Genomic DNA, 14,468 nt, shown 5'->3' on the forward strand with positions numbered 1-14,468 from the left:
AAAATCGATAATATTCTCCCTGTTCACAACAAGAAACTCTTCACCAAATTCTTGCACCGGTATACCCTCCACCGTCCCCAATTAGGTGTCTCCTTTCCTGGTGAGATAGACCTCCCTGCCAAACAGCCCTTATAATATCAGACCGCATACAGGTTCCCGCACTCCAGTCCCCCATATGCAGCAAAAAGCAGAAGAGTTTCTTGTGGTTGGACACAGCATGAATTTGGCAACTGGTTTCAGCCAATGGTTCCAGCTAAAATCAGTTGATCAACTGTGTCCAATCACACACAGGGTTCTATGTTTACTAAAAGAACTCTGTGTACAGGAAACACTGATATGCCTGTTTTTTTTGTTCCTGCAAAGCAGGGAGAAAAACAGCCATACAGTAAAGTAAATGCAGCACATATAACACACATTACACATTGTTAGGCATACAATTAGCCCCTTGATGTTAACCCTTTCTCAGCCAGCGTCATTAGTTAAAGTGACAGTGTACAGAATTAGCACTGATCACTGTATTAGTGGCACTATTGATGTCACTGTCAGTCAGTGTACCTCTCAGCCTGTGTCAGCTAGCACCAGATTGCACGCCACATTTTTACAGTCCCACTATAAGTCGCTGATCACTGCCAATACTGGCATAGCATCATAGAATTATATATATATATTTGTGTGTGTGTCTGTATGTATATGTGTGTGTGTGTATGTATATATATATATATATATATATATATATATATACAGTTGTGTTCAAAATAATAGCAGTCAGACATCACTAACCTGATCAATCACTGTTTTTGATAGAAATGATATTTCGCCATGGCAAATAATTTACTAGCAGGTGTAGTAGAGTCATAGAAATCCAACAGACCCAACAGTCATGACATGCATGCTGCTGATTCTATGGCATTGAATCATTAATTGAAAGGGGCATGTTCAAAATAATAGCAGTGTGGAGTTCTATTAGTGATGTCATTCATTCTTTGAAAAACAGGTGGCAATTATTGCCCTTATTTAAGGAAGGAAGGCAGCAAATGTTGTACATGCTGGTTACAGTGCATTTCTCTCTGAAATTCTGAGGAAAATGGGTCGTTCCAGACATTGTTCAGAAGAACAGCGTACCTTATTAAAAAGTTGATTGGAGAGGGGAAAACATATAAAGAAGTGCAGAAAATGATAGGCTGCTCAGCTAAAATGATCGCAAATGCTTTAAAATGGCAACCAAAACCTGAAAGACGTGGAAGAAAGAGAAAAACTACCATTCGATTGGATAGAAGAATAGCCAAAATGGCAAGGACTCAGCCAACAATCAGCTCCAGGAAGATGAAAGAAGGTGTAAAGTTACCTGTGAGTACTGTTACAATTAGAAGACGCCTATGTGAAGCCAAGTTATCTGCAAGAAGCCCCCGCAAAGTCCCACTGTTGAAAAAAAGACATGTGCTGAAGAGGTTACAATTTGCCAAAGAGCACATTGACTGGCCTAAAGAGAAATGGCGCAACATTTTGTGGACTGATGAAAGTAAGATTGTTCTTTTTGGGTCTAGTGGCCGGAGACAGTTTGTCAGACGACCCCCAAACACTGAATTCAAGCCACAGTACACTGTGAAGACAGTGAAGCATGGTGGTGCAAGCATCATGATATGGGGATGTTTCTCATACTACGGTGTTGGGCCTATTTATCGCATACCAGGGATCATGGATCAGTTTGAATACATCAGAATACTTGAAGAGGTCATGCTGCCTTATGCTGAAGAGGAAATGCCCTTGAAATTGGTGTTCCAACAAGACAACGACCGCAAACACACCAGTAAACGTGCAACATCTTGGTTCTAGACCAACAAGATTGACGTTATGGAGTGGCCAGCCCAATCCCCGGATCTTAATCCAATAGAAAACTTGTGGGGTGACATAAAAAATGCAGTTTCTGAGGCAAAACCAAGAAATAGAGAAGAACTGTGGAATGTAGTCCAATCATCCTGGGCTGGAATACCTGTTCACAGGTGCCAGAAGTTGGTTGACTCCATGCAACACAGATGTACAGCAGTTCTCAGAAACAGTGCTTATACAACTAAATATTCATTAAGTGATTCAAAGGAAAGCAAAATCTTCAAACATTTTTCAGTTTATATAGTGAATGTTTGAGTTTGTAAAGATGAATACAAACACTGCAATTTTTTTGAACAGTCTAATATTCACTTTTCTTCAATTTTTTTTAGAGGAACAACACCAATTTGATATATTTTTCTTCATGTTTTGATTTGGAATAGAATGTGTAGTGTTCCCAATGCATTTGTGTGGATGGAAATAAAAGCTATTAGAAGGATTTTGAGCTTTATTCACTTTTTTCAACACACTGCTATTATTTTGAACACAACTGTGTGTGTCTGTGTGGGTGTGTATATACAGTGGGGATCGAAAGTTTGGGCACCCCAGCTAAAATTTGTATTAATGTGCATAAAGAAGCCAAGGAAAGATGGAAAAATCTCCAAAAGGCATCAAATTACAGATTAGACATTCTTATAATATGTCAACAAAAGTTAGATTTTATTTCCATCATTTACAATTTCAAAATAACAGAAAACAAAAAATGGCGTCTGCAAAAGTTTGGGCACCCTGCAGAGTTAATATCTTGTATTGCCCCCTTTGGCAAGTATCACAGCTTGTAAACGCTTTTTGTTGCCAGCCAAGAGTCTTTCAATTCTTGTTTGAGGTATCTTTGCCCATTCTTACTTACAAAAGTCTTCCAGTTCTTTGAGATTTCTGGGCTGTCTGTCACGCACTGCTCTTTTAAGGTCTATCCATAGATTTTCAATTATGTTGAGGTCAGGAGATTGTGAAGGCCATGGCAAAACCTTCAGTTTACGCCTCTTGATGTAATCCCCCATGGATTTCGAGGTGTGTTTAGGATCATTATCCATTTGTAGAAGCCATCCTCTCTTTAACTTCAGCTTTTTCACAGATGGCATCAAGTTACCATTCAAAATTTGCTGAAATTGTATTGAATCCATTTTTCCTTCTACTCGTGAGATGTTCCCTGTGCCACTGGCTGCAACACAACCCCATGCTTAACAGTTGGACAGAGGTTCTTTTCATTAAATTCTGTGCCCCTTCTTCTCCAAACTTACCTTTGCTCATTCCGGCCAAAAAGTTCAATTTTAACCTCATCGGTCCACAGAACTTGTTTCCAAAATGCATCAGGCTTGTCTATATGTTCATTTGCAAAGTTCAAACGATGATTTTTGTGGTGAGGACGTAGAAGAGGTTTTCTTCTGATGACTCTTCCATGAAGACCATATTTGTACAAGTATCTCTTTATAGTGGAATAGTGTACCACAACTCCAGTGTCTGCCAGATCGTTCTGGAAGGATCGTGCAGTCAAACGTGGGTTGTGAATTGTTTTTCTCACAGTCCTGCGAGCTGTTCTGTCTGATATTTTTCTTGGTCTTCCAGGTCTTGCTTTAACTTCCACTGTTTCTGATGACTGCCATTTCTTAATTACATTCCGAACAGAGGATATTGACATCTGAAAACACTTTGCTATCTTCTTATAGCCTTCTCCAGCTTTGTGAGCGTCAACTATTTTCAGTTTCAGTTTTCTAGACAACTGCTTAGAAGAACCCATGGTGCTGATTGTTGGGGCAAGGTCAGATGAGTCTGGGCATTTAAAACCTTTGAGATTGACATCACCTGGTCTTCCCAGATGATGATTGAGAACAATCCATGACACTGGCAGGTCTCAGCTTGGCAAAGGGGGCAGTGCATGCTATAAATTCTGCAGGGTGCCCAAACTTTTGCAGACGCCATTTTTTTGTTTTCTGTTATTTTGAAAGTGTAAATGATGGAAATAAAATCTAACTTTTGTTGACATATTATAAGAATGTCTAATCTGTAATTTGATGCCTTTTGGAGATTTTTCCACCTTTCCTTGGCTTCTTTATGCACATTAATACACATTTTTAGCTGGGGTGCCCAAACTTTCGATCCCCACTGTATATATATAATATTTGCACTTGGAATTTTTTTTTTCTTTACCAAAGACATGTAGCAGAATACATTTTGGCCTAAATTTATGAAGGAATTCAGCTAAAAAAAATACTGAACATGTTTTATCACACAATGTAGAAAATATTGGTTTTTTTTTTAAAAATTGTTGGTCTTTAATTTGTTATCTTTTTTGGTTCGTTAATATAATAAAAAACAAAAAACCAAGTGGTGACCAAATAACACCCAAAGAAAGCTCTATTTGTGTGAAAAAAATGCTATAAATTTGATTTGCATACAGTTATGCATGAGAGTGCAATTGTCAGTTAAAGTAGCACAGTGCCAAATAGCAAAAAATGGCCTGGTCATAAATGAGGGCAAAACCTTCCAGATCTCAAGTAGTTAAAATGACACTAAAGTTAGGTGGGCCATACATGGGTCGAATTCTGAATTCATTTTCTTTAGAAAATCAGAAATGTTGTTCTTTTTGTAATCCGATGGTGTCACCATTGATTTCGAAATTCGACCAACCAAGCCATCAGTTTCACCTCATGTTGCTACAGAAAAGAATTTTCGTGGCTGGGAATCTTCTTTCCTTCCAGGTCACGGTTCACGCTCATTTCTTTTTTTATTATATCTCTCACATGATTCTCCCATCATTGATTAGAAATTCATTTGTTTTTCAAAACAATTTTCAACATGCCCGGTCACTCAAATTTGATGGCTGCATGAAAATCGGCTAATTCTGCAGCCCACTAATGGTGTGAAATTCAATGAAAATTCTGCATTATGATTCTGGTACAAAGCATTGCAACATTGTTTACAAGTTAAATAATGTGGGGTTTTTTTTTCAATTTTGTGCTTTTTTAAATGGTAAATGTGTAAACATTCACTCACCGGCCCCTTTATTAGGTACACCTTTTCAGTTGCTTTGTAACACAAATTGCTAATCATCCAATCACATGGCAGCAACAGATGACTTACGAGCCTCAGAATGGGGAAGAAAGGGGATTTAATTGACTTTGAACGTGGCATAGTTGTTGGTGCCAGACGGGCTGGTCTGAATAATTCAAAAACTGCTGATCTACTGGGATTTTCACGCACAACCATCTCTAGGGTTTACAGAGAATGGTCCAGAAAAAGGAAAATATCCAGTGAGTGGATGAAAATGCCTTGTTTATGTCAGAGGAGAATGGGCAGACTGGTTCAAGATGATAGAAAGGCATCATTAACTAAAATAATCGCTCATTACAACCAAAGTATGCAGAATGCCATCTCTGAACGCACAACACATTGAACCTTGAAGCAGATGGGCTACAGCAGCAGAAGACCACATCAGGTGCCACTTCTGTCAGCTAAGAACAGGGAACAGAGGCTACAATTCACACAGGATCACCAAAATTGGATAATAGAAGATTGGAAAAGCGTTGCCTGGTTTGATGAGTCTCGATCTCAGCTGCGACATTCAGATGGTAGGGTCAGAATTTGGAGTGAACAACATGAAAGCATGGATCCATCCTGCCTTGTATCAATTGTTCAGGGTGGTGGTGTAATGGGGTGGGGGAGATTTTCTTGGTACTAGGAAGGTGTACCCAATAAAGTGGCCGGCGAGTGTATATTAAATGTGTAAAAACATTAACCTTTAAAAACAAATATTTCAATATTAATAGTTATTGAAATAGAAAAAATAGAAACAAAAAATCAGCAGACAAATAATAGTTTAAGGGAGAAGGAGACTAAGCAGTTAATTGGGGCTGATTAGAGTAAATAAGGGTTAATAAGGGGTTACAAAGAGGAACATTTTATTTATTTATTTACTTTTGTTTTGCTTGTCACGTTGTTTTAACTGACATCCCTTTTGATCTGCAGATGAATGAACAGAATGATACAAAAGTAACAAAATGTTACTTTGTATCTTTGTATAATCACAGATTGAGGCTCTGTGCACTCTAGGGCAGGGGTCTGCAACTTTTAAGACATAAAGAGCCACTTGGACCCGTTTCCAAAGGGAAAAAAAAGACTGGGAGCCGCAAAACCATTGCAACATTTAAAACAAATCCGACACTGCATATATTGTTTCTTACCTTAATGCTATATACAGGATTGTGCAGTTAGCTTCATCCCCCATATAGTAATTCATCCCCCATAGTAATTCATCCCCCCTATAGTAATTCATCCCCCATATAGTAATTCATCCCCCATATAGTACTTCATCCCCCATAGTAATTCATCCCCCATATAGTAATACATCCCCCATAGTAATTCATCCCCCATAGTAATTCATCCTCCATAGTAATTCATCCCGCATAGTAATTCATCCCCCATATAGTAATTCATCCTCCATATAGTAATTCATCCTCCATAGTAATTCATCCCCCATATAGTAATTCATCCCCCATAGTAATTCATCCCCCATATAGTAATTCATCCTCCATAGTAATTCATCCCCCATAGTAATTAATCCTCCATATAATAATTCATCCCCCATAGTAATTCATCCCCCCTATAGTAATTAATTCCCCATATTGTCTCAATTCACTTACCTTTGCTCCGCGCGTTCCTCTCGCTGTGTTCCCGCGCTGTGTTCCGGTCTTCAGGGCGGACTCTGAGAGGAGTTCGTCACGCTGCCCCGCCTACATCCTGGCTGCCCCGCCTACATCCTGACAGCTAATGTTCCACGCTCCGCGGGCCGGATTAAAAGAGTCCTGACTTTTGAGGCGGCCGCCCGAGAGGAGGGAGGGGAGCGGGCGCCCGGCACACAGAAGAGCCGCATGTGGCTTGCGATCCGCGGCTTGCCGACCACTGAAACCCTATTGCCTGTCACCTGGTGGGCAGTGTGCTCCGGAGCCGCAGCAAAGATGAAAAAGAGCCGCATGTGGCTCTGGAGCCATGGGTTGCCGACACCCGCTCTAGGGCGACTCCAAAGTCACGTGATTTCAAATGTGTCTTTGTTGGGTGACTTTTATGCGGCTTTAAATTCGCTGGCACTCAAGTTGCAAGAAAGTGGCATCAAAGTAGTGCAGGAACCTTTTCAAAGTTACTGCGACTTTAGGTCACATAGAATGGAATGTGTGCCGTTCAATTGATGGGCTGCGACTTGTCACACAACTATCTGTATCCTAACCGGCATGACAGGTCACACTAGTGTCAACAGAGTTTTATTCAGAATGTTTTTTTGGCAGCTACAGCCGCCGACACCTTCTATGAACTCTGATTAATCCAAGCCAACGATTTCTGAAAACTAGTGTGGGGGAAGGGTCCCACAAACAGAGTAGAGAGACTGGACGTGCTACACATGTTCTGTGTACAATGATGATGGGGTTTTTGTGTGGTTTTTTTTGGGACGTGTGTAGCATGCCCAAAGTCAGTAACTAGTTAAAGCGACCCTGTCAGGTCCTTGAAAAATAGAGCTGAAAGTTCCCTGCAAGAGAAGAGGTAGCAAACCCACCTCTCTGTTGACCCGTATCTCCAACTTCGCCTCTGTTCCGGGAAATGCAACCTCCTCCAGGCCCTCTAGCATTTGGTACTGCTTGGACCTTGATGTAGGGGACATACCCCGAAAGCTTGTCCTGAAAATTGGATGTTATTGCAAATAAAAAAAGTACTCAATTGTTTCTGTACTTCCTGGAGAGTCCGATACCAGTACTCACTGTGTGCTGTGGTTCCATTCTCTGACCTTCTAAATGACTGCTGTGTAGTAAGGTGTCAAAGGGGTCAGAAAATGAAATCACAGCATGCAGCAGGTCTGCTGGTACCCCAACACTCCCTGAACAGTCCCTGAAGGGCTTGTACAGTGCCCGAGTTTCCAAATGGTAAGTCCGCCCCTGGTGTGAACTGTCCCTTAAAGTGGACCTATCCTTTAACTTATGAGCTCGCTCCACATTTTGGTTCCAAGGATTTCATCACTCTGCCCCCGCCTACTGTAAAAGCAGCGGAACAGATGTGTTCATTTCTATTAATAATGATCGGGTTTTATTTTTTTGTTGATTCCATACGATTTTCCAGCAAGGAGATGGCATCACAGATGTCACTGATTAATACGGCTCTGACATGTAATGAATGAAACGTGGCGGCTCGCTGCATCATGTGAATCAGATGTGTCGCTGGGCTTTATTACGTGACATCTGAAGCCAACGCTCTCTTCCCTGTATGATGTCTGACGCTCTCACAAACATCTGAAAAACATTTTTCAGATTTAATAAAACACATGTCGTTTTGTAGAAGACAGTATGCTGAAAAAAAAGCGGCAGTTGGGTTAGGAACTGCACTTTTATTAGATTGTGGAGCGCCAGCCAGTTATTGGACAGATTTTAAAGCGATATTAACCACTTCATGTCCGGACACTTTCACCCCCTTCCTGTCCAGGCCAATTTTCAGCTTTCAGCGCTGTCACACTTTGAATGACAATTGCACAGTCATGCAACGCTGTACCCATATGAATTTTTTAGCATTTTTTTTGAGACAAAAAAACTTTATTTTAGTGGTATTTATTCACCACTGGGATTTTTATTTTTTTTTTGCTATAAAATGAAAAAGTCAAAAGATTTTGAAAAAAAAGTTTTTGCTATAAAAATTTGCAAATAAATAATCTTTCTTCATAAACATTTATTCAGTTATCTTTTTAGTAAAAAAAAACCCAAATTAGTTTATAACCAAAAATTATAATTTTTCAAAAAAATTGTTTACACTTTTATTTTTTTTATATTATTTTTTGTTTGTTTTTTTAACATACTTGTCACCCTAGCAGTACAGTGTCACCATAGTGACACTGTACTACTTGTGGGGGGTGATGAAGATTTTTTTTGTGTACACTGATTGCTTTTACACCCATAAAGGCTATAAAAGCAATCATTTCTCCTTCTCTCTGGCTGCATTCTTGCAGCAATTGAGAAATACTGTGTGAGCTGTGATTGGTCACAGCTTGTCACATGGTACAAGACTGTTGTGAATAGTCTTGTGCCATGTGACCTCTGTGATCATTCACAGATTTCACAAGTAGTAAGCAATGATGTCAGGAAGTGACATCTTGCTTACTACTATTCCCGTGATCACTGATTGGCCAATCAGTGATCACGTGATCGGGACCTCACACAGAGGTCCCGTACAGTGATCGGTGTTCCGCTGTGTCCTCCGGATCGTGGTGCCACTCGCTCCCAGGGAGCACACACATTCCAAAAGGAAGGGCGCCGTTTATGAACAGCAACCCGCCCCTGCACTGCCACCGTCCGGCATTTTATATACATGGGCCGGAAGGGAAGTGGTTAAACCAAAAATGTAATATATTGCCACTTACCAATAATTAGATGTGTCAGCTGCATTAGTTTTCTTTTTTTGGGCTTCCCCCCCCCTCTGTTTTCACCTGGCGATCTGGCCAGTAGCGCACCACCTGTATTAGAGAGCCCCCACTCTGGGTGAAGGATCACCGGGGGCATAGCACACAGAAACATTGTCAGTCTAAGGCAGCGTTTCTCAACCTTTTTTCAGTCAAGGCACTCTTTAAAATTGTGGGCAGTCCCAAAGCACCTGTCCTCCATCACTGAGCTAATGTGACCCCGGCACTGATGGAGAGGGGCAGGGAAGGGTCAAACTAGGATGCTGTGCAGGCAGGGGCGTCCCTAGAGTTGGTGTCACCCGGTGTGGTAACACTTGGGATCGGAGCCCGATCCATTATGCTCCCCAATCCGCAGATCCGATCCATCCTGCAGGGATTGTCGGCTTGCTTTACAACTTACCTTTTCGTGGAGTGGGTCCGGTGTCACTCCGTATAGGTTTCATGCCGAAGATTCCCACAGGATGGATCGGATCTGTGGTTTGGGGAGCATAATGGATCGGACTCTGATCCGTTATGCTCAATCCGCAGATCTGATCCATCCTGCGGGGATCTTCGGCTTGCTTTACAACTTACCTTTTTTGTGGAGCAGGTCCGGTGTCACCTTGTGCGGTTGGTGTCACCCGGTGCGTTGCGCATCCCCCCCACCTGCCTAGGGACGCCCCTGTGTGCAGGCAGTTGACATCCTCCTTATCAGCTGATGATGTCATTGACAGTTAGGATGTCGGAGGCTAGAAGGTCGGAATGGTGCACAATGAAAATCCTGTGACTTTGTGTAACTAAAAGGCAGGTTTGTTCCCCCCACTGGACATTTTGCCAAGGTACCCCTGAAGAAACCTCAAGGCACCCCAGTGTACCTGGGCACCCTGGTTGAGAAAGGCTAGTCTAGGGGGAGGGGAGTGTTTGATGTACTAGCAGATTTAGATACACTAACCAGCCAAACTCCAGCTCACACTTTACAAACAGTTACAGCAACATTTTTTTTTCTTTTGGGAAAGAATTTACATACATAACAGCTGATGGTTGCAAGCACCCCTGTCAGTGGTAAATGGTTTGTCTCAACACTTTTAACTGATGCATTTGCAGACAGCTTGTTCTGTTGAAAAAGAACAGACTTACTGGCTGGATCACCAAGTGAAAGTACAAGAAAAAACCCCGAAAAAAGCAAAGTAAAGCAGCCATCACATCTAAGGATTGGTGAGCTACAATATAGTAAATGTTTGCTTTTTGGTTTAATACTGCTTTAATTGTCTTCATTCCCATTGGGAGCACAGAAGTAAGGGGGCATCTTCCCAGTGGGGGAAGAGACCGCAAAATAATCCAATCAGATTTTTGTCCTCAGATGTGTGCAGTGTGGTTCCCGGGTACTTTTGTTATTGGTTTATTGGCAAAGTGATTAAAGCCGGACTCCAGGCATTCAAGTGATCATTTTCTCCCCTACCCCGGGGCAATGTACCTTATCTTCTATCTTACATTTCTAGCTAGATAATTTTTTAAAGACTTTACTGGAGCAGTTGCATGACCAGTCCAGTCTCATTTTTCTCCTTCCTGTGGTGTGGAGGCAGGCAGGGAGCAGTGGTAGTACAGGAACTACTTGTCCCAGAAAATCTGTATGGTTCAAGCCGCGGGTGCGGGGGGCATTGATGCTTTGCTGTTTGGGCCAATATTAAAGACTTCTGACTGCTGGGGCTGCATCATTACATCACCCCTAGTACTGAGAGCTATAGACAAGGGTGTTAAAATAAAAGCTGGCTATGACAAGAAGCGGCAGCTAAAGCTCGCTGTCGTGTAACCGGAAGTTCCCACAAAGCTATCGCCAAAGGAGAGTGCAACAAAGGTGCCCTGCATAGAAAACATTGATTTCAATTGTTGCCAGCAGATGGAAATTTAGACATTTTAACTGGTTTTCCAGGGGCTTTGTTTTTTAAAAGTCTGTTTGCAGAGCTCAATAGCTGAAGCTAAAATTTACACACAGAGACTGAGTTAAAACTGCGACTCTCCCTTCTCTACAAATTACTCTCTTTGAGGAGACCACTTTTGTCTGTTTCTTCTACTATGTTCTTCTCTTTAAGATAACTTTTAGCACTCTGGGAATCCATTGTCTGGCATTCAATTAATTTTTGTAAAACAAAGGTTTTATATATATATATATATATACTGTATATGTGTTTTGCAGTGTCAGATACAGTCTGGATTTGATACAGGTGATCTCCTCACTCCTGCCCCGTGCTATGCACCAATGTTCACACCCCATGTGACTTGCAACGGCACGGGGGTGTACACAGGAAATTCTCAATGGGCCTGTACTTTCGGGGGATTGCAGAGCAATACTGCAGTGGGGACATGACGGAGCCATGGCATGTTCCTGAAAGGACTAACACGCGACAAGCGTGCCATAAACGGGACATGTGCTGGTGATGTCAAGTGAACAGCAACGCATTGCAAGAAACGTAAGCAGATGACAAGAGATCTAGAGGCAGCAATATATAAAGTATGTGTTGATTATTAAAATGGGGAAAATGTAATAGGGAGAGTTTACTACCACTTTAATAAAGGAGATTCTCAGGGTGTGCAGCTGTCCAGATCATCTTCTAATCGCCAGAGTTCAGCTTTAATTACGCATCTGTTTTGCATGGAATCTCTCCAGTGATGAATTTGGTGCAGACGTGCTAATCTGTAAGTTTGTTGTGTAGGATTTCTTTCTAATGCAGGCCATAGATGGATTGAAAATCGGCCGATTTTTCTTTAAAAAAAAGGAAAAATCGGATCGTTCAAGCGGCCAACGTTACCAGCAACGGTAAAAAAAAATAGGCCGATTTTCATCCCGTCTACAGCCGGCAAAAAGTGTCCCTGCAGAGAGCTCCGCTATTTCTTTGACAGTTCCTTGACATTTATAGCGGTTGCAACAATGTATTTGTATCCATTTAGGATACAGATGTTTTTATTCGGAAACAAATACATACATTGTTGCAACCGCTATAAATGTCAAGGAACTGTCAAAGAAATCGCGGAGCTCTCTGCAGGGACACTTTTTGCCAGACTGGAATTCCTCTTCTTCATCCTCTTCTTCATCCTCTTCTTCTTCTGCTTCTTCATCCTCTTCTTCTTCTTCATCATCTTCTTCATCCTCTTCTTCTTCCTCATCTTCAGCTTCTTCATCCTCTTCTTCTTTATCCTATTCTTCATCCTCTTCTTCTTCCTCTTCTTCATCTTCTTCTTCATCCTCTTCTTCTGCTTCCTCTTCTTCATCCTCTTCTTCTGCTTCCTCTTCTTCATCCTCTTCTGCATCCTCTTCTTCTTCTTCTTCCTCTTCTTCTTCATCCTCTTCTTCATCCTCTTCTTCAGCTTCATCTTCCTCTTCTTCATCTTCCTTTTCATCCTCTTCTCCTTTTTCTTCTTCATCCTCTTCTTCTTCGTCTTTATCCTCTTCTTCTCTACCCCTTCTCCTTCTTCCTCTTCTTCTTCATCCTCTTCTTCTTTTTTCTTCTTTTTGTCTTCCTCTTGCAGGTCACTGCTCATGCGCAGATTTTTTTATCGGTAAAAGATCGGCCAATTTGCCCATCATTGCCGTGCAAATCGGCCGATTGGCCGATTTTTTTCCAACTTTACCAATAAAAAAAATCTGCCAAAATACTGAAAAACGAACATTTAGCCCACTAACGATCCAAAAATCGGCCGATTTTCGTACCCATCTATGGTCTGCATAAATTAGTCACACATTTGCTCAGTAATGTCTTTCAATCCATCTCATTGCTCCTGTTTAGCATTGCCTAGCTTTGTGACAGAGTTGCTAAATGTCTCACAATCAGTTTCCCACATTTCCACACAACAGTCTCTGAAATAGTTTTCTTCCATTGTTGCTTTCACAGACGCCATAAAGAAATCACTTTATGCTTTTTAGGCAGAGGATTTGTCTGTGAACAACACCCCCCCTTCCCAATTTCACTTGATTTTTAAATCATTACAATTCTTTGTTTTTCCCAGGTGTACAACCCTCACACATCCCAAATGCGTAGCGGCAATCCAACAGACCAGCTTCAGCCGGGATAGTAGTACTCTCATAGCTGTATGTGACGATGCCACCATTTGGCGCTGGGATAGACTCCGGTGAATCCTCTTCTTGTGAAGAGATCTCCATATTCGGTGTAATGTACTATTCGCGTTTTGTAGTAGTCCTGACGGCCATAGCCAGGTTTAGTGATCTGGTTCTTCTCTGTACTGTTCCCTCGCTACAATTTCAGCTGCTTTTAATAAACATGTATTTTTGTACAGCTTTCTGTAACGTCTGTTTTTATGGATTTTGATGTATTTACTGTCTACTGTATCTGCCGTTTGTATGATTGTGTAATATGGGCATGTTGGAAACCAGAAGGAGTATGTTCTATGTATGTAAATATCTTGTCTGGCCTTTTTAAAGAAGTTCATTTAAGATATCGTATTGTGGCAGTTACTTGATGTTATGAATCGGTGACTTAAAATACGAACTGCTCACAAGATGCTGAACTGAAATTTTCAGGAAGCGTCTTTGTGAACCAATAAAATGAAATGAACAACAAAACCAAAATCTGGCTGTTTTATTTTATTTCAAATATACATTTTTAAAGAGCTGTAAACTCCTGTACTTGTGTTGATGATGCAACATTTTTTTTATAGGTCATAGATTGCGTTCCAAGTTGTGTAGTTAGGTTGAAAAAAGACAAATTCGTAGCTCGACCAAAAAATATACAGAAAAGATGAGTGCTCAGTGCATGTACCACCTAAAGGTAATAAGTTGAAGCAAGACTAGGAATAATTCAGGGCTAGACAACCCTGGAGTGGGGGAAATCTACCAGAAAATGAGGGTCATAAAAATCACCAGGGTGCTGCATGGTCATTGTGTGGCTTCTTTTTTTTTTTTTTAAATATAGCATTCCCACTGCAGTTTTAACAGCTCGACCCTCCAGGTGGACGCCATATGACGTCTTTTCTGGAATGTGCATTGCGCATGCCCGCAGGGCCTCGCTGCAGCGCGATCTGTCACCGGCCTTGTACCTCGGACACGGCCGATGACGGATCTGTGTACCAGCCCTGTTGCCAGTACCATGTGACCTACTGTGACCAATCACAGCAGATCACATGACAGTTGTATACAATGGATGGCTTCCTTTCATGCCATCCA

The 14,468-nt window shown here is 41.4% G+C and overlaps 1 long non-coding RNA gene across 1 annotated transcript in view; it reads right to left on the reverse strand.

Moving 5' to 3' along the window:
* Positions 1-13,471, reverse strand: part of LOC149454025 (uncharacterized) — a 292,751-nt gene extending 279,280 nt beyond the window's left edge. Inside the window, exon 1 of the long non-coding RNA XR_016314400.1 lies at positions 12,749-13,471. This is a non-coding gene — a long non-coding RNA (uncharacterized LOC149454025). The remainder of the gene's footprint in view (positions 1-12,748) is intronic.
* Positions 13,472-14,468: the final 997 nt, after the last annotated feature.

The sequence above is a fragment of the Staurois parvus genome, unplaced genomic scaffold (genome assembly GCF_062004578.1).
Source record: "Staurois parvus isolate SC_StPar_1 unplaced genomic scaffold, SC_StPar_1.0 ptg000440l, whole genome shotgun sequence".
Classification (NCBI taxonomy): domain Eukaryota; kingdom Metazoa; phylum Chordata; class Amphibia; order Anura; family Ranidae; genus Staurois; species Staurois parvus.